The sequence below is a fragment of the Parasteatoda tepidariorum genome, chromosome 10 (assembly GCF_982258835.1).
Source record: "Parasteatoda tepidariorum strain Cologne lab strain chromosome 10, Ptep-v5.0, whole genome shotgun sequence".
NCBI classification, from domain to species: domain Eukaryota; kingdom Metazoa; phylum Arthropoda; class Arachnida; order Araneae; family Theridiidae; genus Parasteatoda; species Parasteatoda tepidariorum.
Genome location: NC_141764.1, coordinates 17,767,765 through 17,787,891, shown reverse-complemented (window position 1 = coordinate 17,787,891; position 20,127 = coordinate 17,767,765).

The following is a 20,127-nucleotide window of genomic DNA, read 5'->3' as shown; positions in this document are numbered from 1 at the left end:
TATTTACATTAATTGCCATAAATATGTACAGAAAATTGAATATGAGCATTAATAAATGATGATTATGTATATACAAAAGTCGTGCTTCAAGAACGTGAAGATTTAACATAAATTTTCGACAAGCCTTAGTGGCGCCATCTGGTATGCTCAACTTTAATTTGAAAGGGCAGTATGCAGTATTTATTTATAATCTGTATGGAAAATTAGAGTTCTGAATAATAATAAGAGTTCAAATCAAGTAAAAATAAAAGATGTTACTGTGCAAGAGTGGCTTCCCCCATAATCCTTTGAAACAGTTGAAGCACTTCTTGATTTTTTAAAAGTTCTTGCAATTCTTTAATTATTGTAACCAGCCTTTGAGCAAGTCCTGTTATTGTTGGTGGTATGGCACGTGTTCCCCTCCTGCGGGGACGGGCTCTGCACCCCGTGTAGTTGGCTGTATGAGAGTCTCCGCAGTTGCTGCACTTAGGTTGTGTATTTTTATCTTTTTGGCACTCGTATGATCGGTGTTTGGCGGCGCACTTTTCACATCTTGATGGTGAATTACATGATCTTTGACTGTGGCCAAATTCTTGGCAGTTGTAACACTGGATTGGATTTTGTCCGCCTCGGAACCTTTCAATACTGACCGGGATACTTTGTATATTGGTGATAGAGAAAATTTGTCGATTAACATCTGTTTCTGTGAGAATTGTAAGAAAAAGTGGGAGGAGCCTGTAGGTCCCGCACACTTTTCTCTTAAACTGAATTATCTTTTGCGTTATGATGTCTGACTTCGCCAGTTGCTGGGAGATATGATCAGTACAGAATCCAACTGGAAGACCACGAATAAGAACTTTTATATGCTTAATTGGTTGAACTTTTGCTGGAGTTGTGGGTGAATCTACAGTTGAACTGGAATCCTCCTTGGGTGGGGCTACGTCAGTATCAGATATAGATTCAGATGGTTGTAAGGAGGTGGCGGAATCTATCGGTGAAAAAAGTTTACTATTCGTGGTCATGATTAGATTTGCTTCAGCTTTTTTGACATTATTTTTCTTTTTCTTCTTCTTTAAAGGGGGTTCTGCAATATTTTTGGTTGAGTTTTCTGAATCTGTGGTAGACTCATTCCCCGTCTGTTTCAAAAGTTGGCCTCCTTCATAAGTTTTCATATCAATGACATCAATTGGTGTTGTCGGTATTTCGGGCCTATTTGGCACAGGCATGAGAAACTGCTCCAATTGATTTAGTTTCTCAAGTAGTTCTTTATTTTTCCTTTCATCTTCTTTAATTCTTCTTTCCATGTCTGCTAACTCTTTAGCCATTTTGGTTTCAAAATCCGAGCATTCCTCATCCGACGTTGAGCCACGTGCAGGTCTTTCGGTCAGCCGCTTTCCGCCTCGTCCGTGGTGGTGATACGTAGCCATTGTTGCGTAATTGCAAATATTAATTTCAGCAGTGATGTTAACGTAAATTTAAAGCTACTATATCTGGCAGAATCGTTTAACTTAACTTGCATCTACTTATACTCTTAAGTTAACTCAGAATTAGAAAACATACATGATTGCAAGAGTATGAAATAGGTATTACTCACTGAAACGCCTCCAATGAAAATCCGAAAGTTCTACGACTTCCTAAAAGCATAAATTGTTCTTCCACATCACATCAGACCATCATAAACAACATCGGTATGTCCGAAAGGATCTCTTCTCGAGATTAAAATGACGTGGCTAAATTAATTTCGGTATAAAGAAAGTACTCATACAGGTACAAATTATATTATGAGTAAATTTGAAGCCTATTGGAACTGTACCAATACTATGCATTTGTATTACAGATATGGTTTTACATATGGGCCCCTCGAAGACATAAGTATAGGGGAAAAATTGATTCAGCTATGCGTTGGTTTCGAGAAACAGTATTAATCCAGATGATACTGAATACAGTCAATTTTGAAAGAGCGAGTCTCTAAAAACATGCTTTAGCTTAATCTCTTTAACTGTAATTCATATTAGTATATTAATGTAATTCACAATAAAAAGTGATAATTGTAAACAGGTTAGTAAGATTAGACACCGATTTAAATAACTTTATCTTAAAATGTAATTACATTATTCTAATAATAATGACTAGTGGGCTGCACCCCCTGCTCGCTAACGCTCGCCAACCCCCGAAAATTGCTACGCAATCTTATATGGTTTGCTTCGTAAACCAAGCTCGCTTCTAACTTAGATACATTGCAATTGCACAAAATTCTAAAAATTCAAAACAATCATTCAAATCCATATAAAAACTTTTTTTTTTCTTTTTTTTTTTAAATTACATCTTTTTAGTAAATATTAAGTCATTAAAATAAATTTGAATTCAAATAAATGACATGTAATTCGTTAAACCTATTAGAAATGTGCTATAATATAATTCGTGATATAAATCAAAAATCGTCAAATAAATTCGTAATACATAAATTCGTGAAAAAAAGCGTTTCGACAAAATACTAAAATAGAGATCTATCGACAAAGACTACTCACTTCTGCCTAGCTTAAAAGTATGAGATTGCCGCAGCTGATGCTCTCTGGTTATTTCAGTTTCCGTTTTTAAAAGCACTATATGTTGAGCCACCTCAGCTAGATTCTAGATTTGGCATGTGACATTTTTAGCGGCAATCATTGGTCGATTCGCCGTGTAAGAGAAATAGTAACGTAAACAAAACAAAGCAAACGTTGCCACCAGCGGAAAAGAAATACAGCCAAAACTTGGGAGCCACATAAGAGAATCATATATATTAGATAATAAGCAATCCTCCTAAACTCTTAAGTAAGAAATCAAACAAAATTAAAAACGTAATAACATTACAGGCAATTTTAACCTTGAAATTACGGGAGCAAAAATATTTGTAGGAAAACTATAACTTTTGTGACTAATATCAATTTCATGTTGATAACAACCTAAGTAATATGAAAATTAATGTGTGAAAACTGCATCCTATTATGTGATTTTTTAGCCAATAAAAATGTATTGACAACAATGGAAAACTCTGACACCATCATTAGACTATTATCTATAGTGAGAAAAGCTCTAGAACTTGTATATTAAACTGAATAACATAAATTGTCTATAGAATGTGACTGCTTATTTATTCTCGCAACTGTTGTTTCTCTCAAATTTTTCTGCTATGGGTCACAAATCACTTTCTGATACTATTTTTTGCACAAATATGAATTGCCTATGTATTTAGTGTAACACAAACCCTTCTCTAGGAATGGCACAGTGAAATAATCCATTGATTCAAGTCTGGCGAATATAGTGGCCATTCTCGTACTGTAAGAAACTTAGAAAATGCGTCTTTAGTAGTGTGTGTGCCTAATAGAAAGACCATTTATGAATTTTGTCAAAGGAAATTGAAAATTTGCAAAACCAACTACTATATCTGCAATAAAAATATTTAGTATTAGATTTTATCTGAATTATTACTTGTCGCCATGTATATTAAAGTTAGTCATTACAAAACATTGATACTCATTACATCATACTGGTATTAAAAGCATTGATACCCATATGTTATTTTCGTCTTGTGTTGGAGACTGTTTCTTCGAATTGCCTTCAACACGAGCAAGTCCCGACACTATAAAAAAAATTTTTTAGAGCATCTCAACACCAAAACTAGTATCAACTGCTTGACACTAACGTGGTGTATTGAAACGCCATGTATAACTCTTGGGTTTAGTGGTTCACTACATGTTCTTTTACACTACTTATTGGTGTAAAGTAGGCAATAACACTAAAATTTATAATTAAAGTAAGATGCAATACACATAATAGTTAGTAAAGTTACTTTTACAACACAATATAAAGTAAGAATCATTAATTTAAAATGTATGTGTATACACTTATTCTTAAAACGAAATTAGTTTGCAAATACATACTTGAATCACTAAGAAAACATTTAGATGTAGGCTTAACAGAGAGGAAGCTGATAGAAACCACACATTATTAAAATCAAATAATACGAGTCTTAGAGATTCAGTAATTAAAATATAATTACCCTTATTACACGTCTAAAAGCAATGAATTTTTGTTTCTGATGATGAATAATAGCGTTGAAAATAATAGCAAACTCTCGTCAACTCATTCCAAATAGTAAACAAATTGCTCGCGATATTCTACTTACAAGGGAAACTAGGGAAGTGTGACTCGCCAATTTTAAAATAAACTAGTGGGATGTATGCCTTATGAGGAATAATTTTAAGGGGCAACATTCGTTTCGGCCCATAGAAGGTCCTGTGAGAGATAAAAAATAATTCAATATATAGAAAAATCGATATTTTATTACTTCAGTGCAGACTATTAGTTATTGTAACTGTCTCATACTCCAATTAATTTGTAATTAATTGGTTAATTAATTAATTTTCTAATTAAAAAATCAATTAGCAAATTAATTAATTATTAATTAATTGATTGATTTGCAATTACATACTCCAACTAATTTGGAAAATTTTTGAAGAAAAAAAAGTAAAAAAATTTGATGTCAATTTTTTTTTTAAATTAACCTAACAGGTTTTTTTTGAAAAACTTACAGATATATAAAATTTTCAAAATCAATTTTGAGAATAAATATGCATTATACAGTGGCAGTCAAAAGTATTCGTACACTTAAATTACTAACTTCAAAAGTGAATAAAAATTGAAATTGCGTAAAAATTAATTGAAATTTTCAAAAAATCTTAATGTTTTTCAAGTTGTTGCATGAATGATTTGAATTTTTAAGAGGAAATTTTTAAATTTGGTCATAAAGAGCTCCTCGATAGAGTGAGAATTTGAATCTCACCACTAAACCTCGTGCTTCAAAAGTATTCGTACATCCAAGTTGTAAAATAATAAAATTAAGACAATTTGTGCGCCAAATATCGTTTGTGGGAATATATTTGGCGAGATTTTATATTATTCTTACTTTTACCGCTTTATCTGTTTCATTCTTATGTTTACTAGCTTTGAAACTCGCATTTTTTGTTGTCAATCATACAGCTTTAAATTGAGATGGCTCGGAAGGGAACTTCTCTCGCTGAAAGAAAACTGATAATGAAACTACATAATAACTCTTTAAGAAAGATATCACTTGCTATTAGAAGACCCCGATCTACAGTGCAGAGATCGACATTGCCAACGCAATACTGTTGAAAATATTCCACGAAGTGGACGTCCAAAAATTCTCAGCATTAAGCACAGACGCTTACTCGTAAGATTGATTAAGAAAAATCCAAAATTGAGTGCCCCGGCAGTAAAAGTCCTCAAGCAGGGAATTTCGATCTCGGTAAGTACTATACGCCGCACTTTTAACGAATCAGGATTCCATGGTCGAGCATCTCGGAAAAAGTTTTTTGTGTCGGAAGTTAATAGAAAGAAACGAATGTCTTTCGCCAAACAGCATGTTAATAAAAATCCTGATTTCTGGAACAGGGTTATATTCTCGGATGAGAGCAAGTTTAACGTGTTTGGATCTGATGGCAGACAAATTGTGTGGCGTAAAAAGAATACAGAGCTACAACCAAAAAATTTGAGTGCGACAGTAAAGCATGGCGGTGGTAACATTCTAGTTTGGGAATGTATGAGCGCACATGGAGTGGGTAAATTGCACATCATTGATGGGATTATGGATCACAAAAAGTACATTGACATTCTAAAAAGTAATTTAAATTCTAGCGCTTCACAAATGGGTCTTCAAACTAACTATATATTTCAACAAGACAACGACCCTAAGCATACAGCTTATAATGCTAAGCTCTGGGTATTATATAACACTCCCGAAAGACTCAACACACCTCCACAATCACCAGACATGAATCCTATTGAGCATTTGTGGAGTATTTTAGACGACAAAATCAAAAATCGAGGAGTAAAAAATAAAAATCAGCTGAAAACCGCCATATTGGAGGAATGGGCATCAATTACACCAGATATTACAAAGAAGTTGGTAGATTCAATGCCAAGTCGAATGAAAGCAATAATTAAGGCGAAAGGGTATCCTTCTAAGTATTAAACTGTGATATACTATATAATTTTAGGGAAATTTCTTAAGTGTACGAATACTTTTGACACAAAAGTTTTGATAATTAATTCCTATTTTTTATATTTTTTTCCTGTAATTGTTTTACAAGAAAACTTTTTTTGATTAAATTGCTCAAAAATAAAGGATACAAGGCCTGGTATCTGTGTTTAATGACGTAGTATAATTAATAAAATACTATGAAGCGATGAGCACTTAAAAATTCACTGTACGAATACTTTTGACTGCCACTGTATAGTACGTGAAAGTAAGTACCACAAAATTAATTGGAGTATGAGACGATTACAATAACTAATAGTCTGCATTGAAGTAATAAAATACCGATTTTTCTATATATTGAATTATTTTTTATCTCTCACAGGACCTTCTATGGGCCGAAACGAATGTTGCCCCCTTAAATTATCCCTCATAAGGCATGCATCCCACTAGTTTATTTTAAAATTGGCGAGTCACACTTCCCTAGTTTCCCTTGTTAGCAGTTCTTGAGTTTTTGATATTCAAAGAGCAAACATTGGAGTTTTCAACCTTGGAAATAATTCTCGTATATGGCGTAAAAGCGCGAGATTTTGGTGTGATATTATTCAATTTTAAATGCTTAGATTAAAATTACACCTTATAAATCGTATATGAACGTTTGATCTTCGATCTGTTGTTAACCTGGAAAAAAGTATTCCATCACGCAATTAATTGGGTTTTTCAAAATTATTGAGCAATTCTACAAATAAACGCCAATTAAGCCGCCAAAAAAAAAAATTTGGCCGCCTAATTAGCGTTTATTTGTAGAATTGCTCATATTACACCACAGTTTCTACTGTGTATAACCAGATAAGTACGAATTTTAATATCACGATGTATTGTCAAAAAATATCGATATTTCACAATATAGCGCTATATTTTCCAATTTAACTAATTTATTTCATTTTTATATTGATCAATATATTCGTTACCCAAATAAAGTTACAATACCATACACAGTAATTATCGTTACAAAAAATAATGACGTGAATACATTCAAGTTCAAATTCTTTTTTCATTGTTATGCTATTAATAATGATCATGATATTATCATAGTTGATAAGTATTGTTATCGCTTGTTGAATATCCGGTACCCGAAAACCGAAGTAAAGAACAACCTGGCATTGTTCTTACGTATTAGCAGACTTTTGGCTTCATGGTCCCTAAAGCCGATAAGTACAAAAGCTTTCATATGCAATCAAATATATAAGTACAATTTATATCAGTCACTTTTGTATAAATTTTTTTTTGGGGGGGGGGGGTTACGACTACTCATCTCCGGAACCTTGTAATTTTGAACCCAGTCCGGAAGACAAGGGAACTCTTGGATAAAGTATTGTGAGAAATTTTACCTACGTAGAGGACTTTTTGATGGAACTAATTTGAGTTTGCGTTACATGAAGAGAGAGATCACGAGAACCTCCCATGGTTATCCTGACGGCAAAGGGACTCTAACCCATGATCCTTCTACCACTGAGGATATTACACGGCCGCAGTGAGGTCGACGCAAGCAAAATGCGGATTCGTATCGACCAGCCATAGCTGGGATTCGAACCCGGTTCACTTCATTGGAAAGCGAAAGCTCTATCCCCTGAGCCATCGCTGCTCTGACATTTTTTTGTGAAATTGTTAGACAACTAGACAATTGTTTTAGACAATTTTTTATGAAAAAAATATTGTACAAGAGCTTTTCGCCCAAATTTATACAGCTAATAACTATTTTTACGTATTTATTACAGAACAGCTAAGTAATATACGAATCAAACATACTTAAAATATAAGTAATTAATTCTAAAAAAAGATCCTAAGAAAAGAAGTTTTAAAGCATTAAAATAGATTGAACTTAAAATGAGAAAGTGAAGGAAAAAACATACTGGTAAATTGTAATAAATGCTCTCAATATATTTATAGAATGCTTTCCAAAAAGGAAGATATAAAGCTTAGGGCAAAGTAATATAAAAAAAGTGAAAAAATTAAAATATCTCTCTAATCATTATCCCGATCAGGTAGAGCAAAGGAGAGATTAAAATCCTCAAAAATCCGTTCTTTAGCTTAATGAGATTAGAATGCATACACCTCATTATAACTTAACTAGTTTTAAAGGATTTTAATTTTTTTATTATTTGAAAAATATATTACGTATTAAGAATAGTTACTATTGAGGTAAATAAGAGCAAGGAAAGGATCGAAAACATCAAAAACCAGATTATTACTCTAGTAAGACTGAAACATATTCACCTCTCTTGAAAATAACTTGAGCTTCGTCCCTTAAATAAACCATTTTTTGATGATTTTAATCCCTTTTTCGCCCTTAGTTACCTCTAGTTAGGGTAATAAGTTTTTGTCATTTTCATACTATTTTTATAAAATTTATACGTTCCTGACATGTATCGATCTTACAAGTATTCTAAAAGTTTCCATTAAGGGAATTTATTGGAACACCCTGCATATCTGCTTCCAAAACATTCATAGTTTTAGTAATTTTACAAAAATAATAATCATTTTTTTTGAAAAAATTCAATAAATAGGCAAACTACTCTGAACTCTTTCTTCAATTATCTGTATTAAACCAATTCTCTGTTATGTACCTCAATATCAGATTTAATTTTACATTTAAACTCGTCTGAAGCCTTTTATTCTAAAGCTAAAAATTACGATTCATTAGATTTGTCTCTGCAATGTCATAACATTGATTCTAACTAATGGAATAAAATAATTGCATTAATCTTTATCGTTCCAGAAACACGAATTAAATGTTCTTTTTCGGTTTCTTGGCCTGAGGCACACCGTTTGTTAAGCCTCGTTAGTAGAAAGGATATATTCTATTTTCCCAGAATTCCACGAATTTCTAGTTAAAAGTCTCTGGGGATCTTAAAAGGGCTCGACTCAAATTTCAGAACATTTAGGGGGAGGGAGAAGACTGATTTAATTTCTATATCTTCTCCGGCTAGTTCAGCAACAAAGGTGGAAGTAAAATGAGATTATATTCGAATTTTCATGATGGTAGAGTTGGAATTTAATTTCGGAATCAACAAAGGAATTGCATATTTTTGCATATATAATCAGAATTTCGAGGAATATGCAATTTGAGAAAGATTCTTCGCTGACTCTGTGTCTAGAAATGATGAGCATATAATTTTATTTTCTATGTTTGTTTTTTTTTTAATCTTGATAAAAAGTATAAGATAAAATTTATGAGGATAAAAATAAGTTTTTAAAGAATTATTATTTCCTTTTTATTGAATTAGCCGCCTTCGGTTTCAACTACTCGCACCTTGTCATTAGGCGACTTGTCACTTGATTTGAATTTTATACCTTGAGGGAAAAAAAGAAAATTTCTTTCGCCTTTTCCGAAAAAGATGCAGTTCAAAGGTTTGCAAAAATTTTACTAAAATGATAAAATAAAAATGTGATTTAAAAAGCACGTTTTTCGAAAATCGTAGAGGACGCGGCTTTAGAAGCACTTGCTAAAGTGTTAGACCCCCCTTTCTTTAATTTCAGATTTGGCATTTCCTACTTTTTAATCTACTTAAAAAGATATGTTAGGGAACTTCGACATACTTAAAATCGGGTTTTTGAAAACAAAACTTTAATATTATTTATAAACTTTAATTTTATTAATATTATTATTATTATTATTACTTTCATTTCAGTTTTGCACCAGACAGTTTGTTTTTGTCCCAAAGTGATAAAACTTTCATTTGATGAGTTCATTTTGGTAGGTTTTTTCAGGATTGGTTCAGTTTTCAATTGTCACTTGAAAATTCATTTCAAATTCTGCATTTAGCTGTCATAAAGTAATTGAACTTACATTGTTATTCGGCAAAGAGATCCAGTTAAAATATAAGCACTCTAGCTATTCAGAAAGTGGTCGAGTTTTTGATTTGTGATAGATAAATTCAGCTTGCAGAGGTCGAAAAGCATTTAAAACTTGTATTTCTGTTAGAGTCATAGTTCAAGTTGAAAGTTCAGCACTCTTGTTAGTCGCAAAGTGGTTAAAATTGTCGTTGGAGATATAAATTCTACTTATGACAGTCAGAAAACAATTTAAGCTTCTGGAATAAAACGAGCACAATTCAGGAAATAAAAAAAATTCAGTTGATCATTAAATAATTGATATTATGAGTAAGGAGTATTGATATTATGAGTAATTACATAATTTATTCAGCATAGTGATTTCAGTTAAAAATTTGGGCACTCTTGTTAATCGGAAAGTAGTCAAGATTTTGATTGATGATAGAGTGATAAATTGTGTTTTTTTGTGGCTGGAAAATGTTTAAATTTTGAGCTTTTATTAGATACAGAGCTCCAGTTAGAATTTAAACTCTCTTGTAGACTGAAAGTGATCGGAATTTTAATAGAAAATAAATCCTGCTTACAACGGTCAGAAAAAAATAGAAACCCCACTTGAAATTCGAGCACATTGTGGAAAAGGACAGAAATTATATAAGTCAGAGAGTAACTGAAGTTGCACAAATCACTGTAGTTTTCACCTTACCTCTTGCCAGTCGGCACTTTTAGCTAAAATTGCACGGTGCTGAGCATAGTTTTGAGGAAGATTTGGAAGAGATGAGTATAATGGCAAATGTATAATGAACAAAAAAAATTTTTATAGTTCAATCTGTCTATAGCTCAAGCTATAAGTCAATTGGCTTCATGATAATTTTGCATATTTAAAGGACAGCTTAATAAAGCAAATTAGCACTTTTGTTAAAATCAAACTTTATATATCCAGCAATTGGCATTTCATTGATAGTAGAAAACGATCTCTTTCATGCCAGTTGTTTTTATTTTAAAATGTTTTAAAGGGTTATATTAATGATTGAAGGCCATCAAAAAATTATTTTAGACTTTTTTTTCCAATTTTTCTGATCCCCCCCCCCTCTTTCTCTTTATCACTGAGTGCTTCACTTCACAGCACTCCCTACCATCACCCCCGCCTTTTTCACATGTCAACATGCATTTGCAATTCAGAAACTGAGAACTGCCTTATAGTTTATATTTCAGACTACATTTGCGAACATAGCCACATTAATTATTATATATGCACAATCCATATTTTTTATTTTTCTGGTAAAATCTAAAAATAATTTTTAAAAATATAATTTTAAATGCTTTCATTTTAACCGAAATGATGTATTATGACACCCCTTTTGTAACCCTTTCGCGACTTTCCATTTGTCACAATTTCAGAAACCCTCTCCTCCCTCCTAGTGTGTTATCATTTGTTAAGCGGCAGTCTAGAGGAAACGAAATTTAATTACTTTAACATTTTATAAATCTTTATCCAAATTACAAAAGTCAAAATTTTTTTTATTCATTTTTTTTTAAATTTATCTATTTTTATTTATTTATTTTTTTATTTTGTAAAATAAATTCATGAAAAAGTGAAGTTTTCCTTTCAAAACTTTACAATCTCTCTCACACACACTTGAAATTAAAATTTTGAAAACAAAGAAAGATGTGTTTTTTCGAAACGAGCTCAAATAATAACTTTTCAAGTAAAAGCGACGTACAAAGTTTGGTCAAAGCTGTTTTAGAAATAAATAAAAAAAATCTAAATATAAATGCATTTTTTTAAAGAACTTAAATATAAATTTATGTTCCCCCTATTTTTAAATGAATTAGTGATGCGATAGAAAAGTTTCGTGATTTTTTTTCCTAATTACAAAGAGCATGTACGCAAATACACTGGCAACACATGGTACACACGTGGTATTTGCAAGCGTGGTATTTAACAAAGATTAAATAAAAAATGTGGATATTTATTTCCCAAAATAAATCAAATACTATGAATCATTAAAGAATAATGCAGTTAAAGTTCGTAACGAGTGTGGTACAATACAAAAATTTCTCTAAAACTATACTTTCCTAAAACACCGTCAAGTGCGAACACTTCAGATAAAAAAATTACGTGTTCATAATAATTTAAAGATACTCGCCATCCGCTATTATGACAAATTTTTGAGAGGCATTTTTATTTATTTTCAATATCAATAAAGAAAAGCGAAAACGAACAATATTTTCACCTAATTTCTTTCTTGCAATACTAATAATTTGTTTATAAAATAAATGTGTAAGTGACCCCGGGTCAAGTAATTTTCCTCCATACAAAATATAAAATCTTTAGCTATTATCTTTAGCTATTTTTAGGTAACCCATTAAACCCTTCCAAAGAATGCACCTTTTGATGACTTTTCCATTTTTTTCAGGATTTTTTTTCCTGGAACAATTGAAATCAACATTCCAGATAATCAATGACGTCAGAGGCTACTATTGCATTTCCGTTTTTTTTTTTTTTTTTTTTTCAGATATTTTAAAGATAGATTTTGCTTATAACGACAAGCTCACTATAACAACAATTCTATCTGCCTTGTGAATCGTTCGTTATAATGGACTCTTAATATATTCCATTTTAAAAATATAGATACAGGGGTTTCCAACTTACACGAGGCCGGGGGCCACAATTAAAAACACAAATCAAATGGCGGGCCACAACTTCCTCAAAATTTTATGTAGGACTCTTTTATGTTTGAAGGAACATTAAATATTACTGTCAGATTTTTACCAAGTTGTACAAAACAAAAGTATTGAATTGCAAATTAAAATAAGAAGTAGATTTTTAAAAATATTTAATTGCATATTAAAAAATTGGGGTCACAATAACTTTAATGTGCATCCCTGCATTAATTAATGTGCAGCAGATATCTAATTGTTAAAATATAAAACTTTGAAAAGGTTGGTATTAAAACTTACATAGTAGCACACAAAATGCTCAATGACAAAATTGAAGTTTGTCTGCTGCAACCACCAGAGAATAGATATTAGCATTTAAAATTTACAAATGTGTGTGTGAAAATATTTTCATCCAAAATGAGTGGTTTCAAAAAGTTAAATCGGAGAATTATATTCACGAAATACAAAAAAAAAAAAAAAAAATGAAAGAAAAGGAGCAACATACACAATTATTTTTGTATTTGAATAAATATTTTCTTGGATGCAAAACTTGAGAAATAATTTTTTTTTTTGCACCGTTGGTATGATAAATTTCCCAGAAACGAAGAAATTAGGTTTTTATTAACGAGAAAAGTATTTTAAACCCATATAGATTTTTTACGAAAATTGTCCGCTAAAAAATGACAACTAATATATTTTAGTTCGCGGGCCGGATGCGGCCCCCGGGCCGCCAGTTGGAAACCGCTGATATAGAACATCGACTTTTATTAAATTTGAATTTTTTTGTATGCGTAACAAAATGTTATGTTTAATAGGTAAGTTTAATAGATAGGATGTGCAAAGGTCATTGTTTAATAGGTATGTTATGCATAACATACTTATTAAACAATACAATATTTAAAAACAAGAGTCCTAGGTCCCTAATTACAAGAAGATTAGATCAATAAATCACGAGAAAAAAAAAAGAAAACAAAACATTATTATCCAATTTAAGACAGCTTCATTGAAGTAAAAAATTCAAAGAAAAGTACTAATCTAAAGCAAATGTTCTAAATATAGCCTAATTAATAAATCGGCAAAAACTGTATTCTCTACGTCTAGTTTAGTTTCTTTTTTCTTCCTTTACTTCTCAACATTAATTATGATGACACAAAAGTTAATTAAATATCTTGTGTCAACATTAACTTAAACCATTCAGAAATCTTAAAAAAATGGAATCTGTTATCAATAACGAAGAAAGAAGTAAATTTATTTTTGCCTTTTATTCTGCGTTAACAAGACGGAAATTAGAACAGATATGGGGGGGGGTCTATTAATTAAAAGTACGAAAATCACCAAAAAGGTAAATATTTGTTAAATATTAAGCAAGTTTACAGTCGACTATAATTCAAATATAAAGAAATAATTAAAGCATAATATTGATGTTACTGCTATGACATAATGCGTTTTCCTTCAAATTATTTATTTGTTAACATTCATTTGTTTTAACTCATTTGTTAAAATTCTTATAACCTTTATACAAGGGGATTTGCAATAGTCCACACGTATTATTAATGCCTAGAAACCTTATAAAAAATAAAGTCAAAAAAGTATATACGTTTGAGAACGCAAATTAAAACTTAAGTGAATAAAAAACGAAAACACGGTCATATCTTACTGAGAAAGGCAAGATAAGAAATATCAAAACCAGTTTGATTACCTGATTAAACATAAAGGGATTTCAAATAATCACCTTTCAACTTTCTCCGTTTTCTTCGGTAATAGAACAGATTTAGATTTTGAAAATCGTTTTGTTTCGATATCGTTTTTTCCTAGCTGATTAATTTGCAAATTGTGTTCTTTACGCAATTTTTGACAAGAATTATGAAAATAGATATTAAGGGTGGTCATTACGGGACACTTTGTGTAAGACTCTCAATGTTTCTGATTTCTTTTATAAGTTCTACATTTTTATAACTACTATTATTTTTGTAGTTTGAAATAATTTATTTTAGAACTTTGTGCTGACACTGAGATTGGGTAGGTTTTTAAAATATGATTATTGACAACCGAGCAAACCCAGAATAAAGGAGGCAATTGACCCCTAATTAAAAAAGACAATCACTTCCTCCATTGCTTAGTATTAGATAAGGGACCAACCAAATATTATATCCGTGTGTTGTTGACAATTTAAAAACAGCTCTCCCTGCTTTTTAGCGAAAATAAACAAATCACAACCAATTCAATGCTAGCGAAAGAATGTTGCAACTTCCGTTCTCTTGTATTTTGCTTTAACTTTGGCGTTTACTGTAGTAATCTAATTGAAGAATTAAAATAAAATATGTAGCTTTGCTTTACACAAAATTTCAGTTTTATTTTATTTGTAAAATTTTGAGTAAAAACTGTTTAGGAATCTTTTGTGCTTTCTTTCTGTGGTTCCCCTAGACCAGGGGTGGCGAACCTTTATGCACCAACGTGCCATTTTTTCTAAAATATATTTTAATGAAGTCATAGACGTGCCGACAAATAGTTTTGACTTCGTGATTATTGGGTAAATAATAATACTAAATTTAATCAACTCAAAACTCTATATTTCCTACGAAAAAATATTATTCTCAACTTTTGCAATGTCTCAGTTATACGCGTAATTCAACTTAAAGTAACATCAGTGTGACTTCTGTTGTTGCAGATTAGATGACAAATAACTTAGATTGATAATATAAGATGTTAGATGTTAGTAGTTTATTATTCCATTAATCAAGAACGAAAGTTAGAGGTTCGAAGGCGATCAGATACCGCCCTAGTTCTAACCATAAACGATGCCAGCCAGCGATCCGGCTGTGTTCCTCAAATGACACGCCGGGCAGCTTCCCGGATCCCGGATATTTAAAATATAAGATGTTAGTTTAAGCAGAACTGTTACATTTTTTGCTAGTGATTTATTGTTCGCTTGTTTTTTTGTGGTTATTAATTGCTTTTTTGGCTTTAATTGTTCTTTTTTTGTGAATTTTAATTGAATTGTTAATATGCTTCATAGTAAACTTTGTGATCGGTGGCGTGCCCAAAATATTGTGTCGCGTGCCATAAGTGGCACGCGTGCCACTGGTTCGCCATCCCTGCCCTAGACCTTTGAAATTCTTTGGAGAAATTTATTTCCAACATTTTCGTTCACTAAATTCTTCCAAATTTGAAACTTTTCCATGTGCAATGTTTTTGTTACATTTTTATGCTTTTTTATCAACTTTGTTCGGAAAGAGGGTGGGATTTTAAAATATTTTCAGGGATTCAACGGCTCAAGTTAAAAAGCATTAAGTTCTGAAACAATGGAATTTAGTTTAAATCCCAGCTATAGGCGGTGGGTTCATATCACAGTCTGCGCTGACTATAGTATCAATAGTAATACCTATAAATGAGCCTATAATCAGCCCGTTAGTAACAGGCTGATTGGTTGAGATTTTCATCAAAATGCAAACATCGTTTAATATTACTTCAAAAAACTTACAGATAAGTGACGCATAGGAAATTTTAGGCTTTTTTAATATTTTTTATGACGATTCAATTTTAAATATTTTAAATAATATATAACCAGTGAATGCTAATAAAAGATTACAGTTTCTTATTAAATATTCACATAAATATATGTCATTACCTGTCTTATTACCGATAGTTAAAAAAAAATACACATTATCATATTAATTGAAGTGGACTTGTTAATTCAATGGCGAGAATCGATATTTTTTTAATACATACAACTGCGAAAGCATGCAGGGGTTTATTTATAACTTTTTTTGCAGAGTAAAACAAGCAAATACATTATGAATTAGGAATAAAAGAAAAAATGAACTTCTTGCATTAGGGAATCCATTAAATGTAGCGAATGTAGCAATGCATCTAGATTTTTCGCTTACACTTCACCTAATTAGTGTTGCTTAACTTGCACTTTTTTTCTACTGTTTGTTGTTAAATTAGTTGCTGGAATTCTACTTAGAGTCACCCCCCCCCCTCCCAGAAAAGAAGGAGAAAAAGAAGAAAAGAGGGAAAAACGTGCTTAGAGCCTACGGAGAATTGAAAGAAAAGTTTTATGTTAGTACACAAAATAAATAAGAAATGACAAGATTTGGCTTGTTTGAGTTATATTTGCTTTTATAATGCGTTAAAAGAAGTTTTTAGTGTTTCTATTTATTTTAAGGATCTTTTTTGAAGTTTTTCGCCAAGGAAAATAAGGAAGCCACAATTTGTGTACTTTTAACTCGCAGTAAAGCTTTAATTTAAGGCCATGTAAGTTACACTACTGAAGAGAATTGGTTATTTTTGAAAATAGATAAATATTTTCAAAACCTTTTGAGAAATTTTATAAAAAAAACTATAATTTATTAAAAAAACTTTTGAAAAATTTCTATTTTGGCGATATTTTTTTCATCTGGTTGAAAGAAATGGGTCATTTTTTTAAAAAATAATCGCAGCAAAAAATGATTTCTTATTTAAGGTTAACATACTTTAGAAGAATAATCCCGAGAAATTGAAGTGGAAGGATATACTCAATGATAAAAAACTTTAGTTACCTCAAATATGAGAATGTTTTTATTTTATTTTACAACCGACGTTGAACAGCTGACCTGATTCTGGGTTTACGACTACCAACGTTCAACTCCGTATCCTTGTAATTTTAATTCAAATCCAGAAGACAAAGGATCTCCTGGATCAGTACCCCCAGAGGTTTAAATTTTTTAATGGGAACTTGGAGGACTTTGTGACCCCAACAGAGATTTAACGGGGAGTCTTTGGCAGGCGGGGATCGAACCCACGACTTCTTGGACACGGGCCCAGTGCCGTACCAACCAGGCTATCCCGGCCCCCATGTGAGAATGTTTTATTTTATATTATAATATTAAACTGCCGTTGAACAGCCTAACCAATTTTTGGGTTTACGACTACTAAGGTTCTACTCCGCAGCCTTGTAATTTTGAACTCAACCCAGAAGACAAGGGAATTCCTGGATTAAGCATTGGGAGAAATTTTCCTTTGCGGAGGACTTTTTGATTTAACTAATCGGCATTTGCGTTACATGGAGAGAAAAACTCCCACGGTTAGCCTGACGGCAAGGGAACTCTAACCCAAGATCCATCTACCTGAAAAAACTAAACTAAGCTGCTCGACAGCCCATAGAGGGCCAAGGCCTACTGTGCCCATCTCATTTTTCTTGACCATGGGCTCTTGGGTGCAGGAGCAGTTGTTCCGGTCAGGTAGTCAGCCGAACTCGGAAACCCCAGTGTTTAGTTCCCAAGCATGCTTGGTACTCATTTATCGACTCACCGAAGGGATGAAAGGCTGAGTCAACCTTGCCCGGCCCGAGGATCGAGCCAAGGACCTGTGGCATGGGAGCGCAAAGCGGTACCACTCAGCCACCGGGCATCAGATCCGTCTACCACTGAGGATATTTTACGTCAGCACTGTGGTCGGTGCGAGCCGGATGCGGATTTCGTATCGACTGGAATTCGAACCCGGTTCGCCTCATTGGAAGACGAAAGCTCTATCCCCTAAGCCATCGCGGCTATGGTAACTATTATGAAAAAACAAAGAGAAACATATGCAGAACCAAAAAAATAAACCTGCTCCATGCGGAATTCGTATCGACAGCCATCGCCGGGATCGAACGATTCATTTAAAAAAAAATTTAAAGTTTGTTTTTTTATAACCGTTGTTGAAGAACCGACCCACTTTTTGGGTTTACTATCACTAATGTTCAACTCCTTAGCCTTGTAATTTTGAATCCAATCCAGAAGACAAGAGAACTCCTGGATCAAATATTGGAGAAATTTTGCTTTCGTGGAGGACTTTTTGGAAGACCTAACCCGTTGCGTTACATGGAGAGGAAGACCACGAAAATTTCCCACGGTTAGCCTGATGACAAAGGGACACTAACCCATGGTCCGTCTACCACTGAGGATATTTCACGTCAGCACTGTGATCGGTGCAAGTCGGGTGCGAATTTGTATCAACCAGCCATCGCAGGCATTCAAACCCGGTTCACGTCATTGGAAAGCGAACGCTCAATCCCCTGAGCCATCGTGGCTCATATGAGAATGTTTATGAAAGTCAACAAGTTTAAAAATTTTAAAGAGCGTTTGGTTTATCCGATGTAGCCAATGTCGGTTGCATCAGACAACCCTTTAAAATTTTGACTTCAGAAACACCATAGATATGTCTATTATCAAGAATGGGATAAATCTTTTATCACCGCACATTGACGGTATCTTGAGCATAAATTCGATTTCGATAGTGCGAAAATTCATTCGATCCTCGTTACATCAACTTAATTTGCAGCACATAAATATTTCAATCATTGATATGAATAGCAATTCTTTTGTTAACGATACTGATTCCTCATTAACTCTCCATAGCGTGTGGAAATTTATTTTATCTCGATGTAGACATGAAAATAACCATTCGTCACACGCCGTACGGCGAGTCAACAAAATAAAAGTGGCCACTTAAATTAAATAAGCAACCAGTCACTTTTTTTTTTTTGAAGATTATTTAATTATAAAAGCACATCGCTGCAGAAAGACTCTAGGAACAGTAGAAATAAGAAGAAAAAAATTTCCTACTTCAGGCACTGATTCGAACCCGCAACCATTGGCTTCACATACAGGCACTCTGATCGCTGCGCCACCTGGCCAACGAATAAAGAATTATCATTAAAATGTCCAATGTCTCCATTCAAAATTTTTATCCTTTATGATCTATCAATATGTGGTGGGAAGATTCACGTGGAAGGAAAGTTCTTCAATAGTTCAAATATTTCAAAATTGTAGTCGAATTCTTGGCCATAGATGGCGCCACTGGAAAACAAGAACAATCGCACCCCTCTGCCTTAACAGGCATACGTCAACATTTCAAAATTGTAATGTATGCGCCACTAAGTGAAAATTTAAATTTTAAGTTCTACCTCGGATTTGCTTCTCTCAGTTGAAAATTATCAAGCGCTATTTTTCTAAATCTAGTAAAAAGATCTCTTTAAATTCTACCTTATTTTAAAAGAATTTAGCCAGAACAAATGAAACACCAGGAACTATAAATGTGTATAACATTTTTCAGTTTTTTTGAAAACTGTTCCCTAGGAGTTGGTTTGCAGACGAGTGGAAAGGCGCGAGTTACTGATAAGGACAATATATTGGACATGGTCAAACCCCCTGCTGTTGCCTGGTACAAACAAATTTTTTTTTTTAAAAAAGAAAAGAAAAAAAATCAAGTTTTCAAACTAAATTGAGAACATACTTAATTATAATAATGTAATAATTAATAACATACAATAATTAATAATAACACAACATAAATAGTAAAAGAATTAAAAACGATAAAATTATAGACCTCTAAATTTGCAAACACCGGCTCTGGTGAAAAACTCTTGTAAGATCCTTCTTAGCAGAAAAACTCAAATATTTGTGACCATACATAGTGAGTTAGAAGCTTTCTGAGAGCCAAAAGACAAAGATAAGTCGATCACTTTTCCTGAAAGAGTGTTTGATTTCCAGCATTTCTGTGATTGAAGTTGCTTACGAAACAACGATTCTGCGGTTTCCAAGTTTATTTTTGTTAATTTTACTCCCAGCTATAGCATTTCCCATAAGTTTTTC